The following is a 532-nucleotide window of genomic DNA, read 5'->3' as shown; positions in this document are numbered from 1 at the left end:
CCAGTAGTCGGGGAGCCAAAGTCTCAAAAATGGGTTGAACCTGACATGGATTGACTGATGTCATAACTTGGGGGAATAGTTGATTGCCACAATGAAGTAAAGAGGAAAATGTTTTAAAAAAAGTGAGAAAACGCCTAATTATTTTGCATTAAATTGATGCGAAAATCATGTAGAAATGTGTTATTTTTTTCAGTGGATGTTGTCAACACATGTGTTCTGTGTATCTGGAATGCATTTATCAACAGCCTACCCAACCCACTGAGCATTTGAGGAAAACAATCATTTTTTAAAAAATATTTTTCTGATAAAAAATAAAGGGTGCATCCACTAAAATGGCCACAATTCTTTTTTTTTCGGTATATTTCCGGCAGAGCAGACCCTCCAATTATTGGTTCTTAGGGTCAAAGTTAAAAGAAAAAACACAAATTAAAAAGTATGGCAGACCATGTCAGGTTCAACCCGTTTTATTGAGCTTTTGAGACTTTGGCTCCCCGACTACATGTTACCTGCAGCAGAGACAGAAAGCCTTTTC

The sequence above is a fragment of the Perca flavescens genome, chromosome 20 (genome assembly GCF_004354835.1).
Source record: "Perca flavescens isolate YP-PL-M2 chromosome 20, PFLA_1.0, whole genome shotgun sequence".
In the NCBI taxonomy this organism is placed as follows: Eukaryota; Metazoa; Chordata; class Actinopteri; order Perciformes; family Percidae; genus Perca; species Perca flavescens.
The sequence above is the reverse complement of the archived record's forward strand: the minus strand, read 5'-3'. Positions refer to the sequence as shown.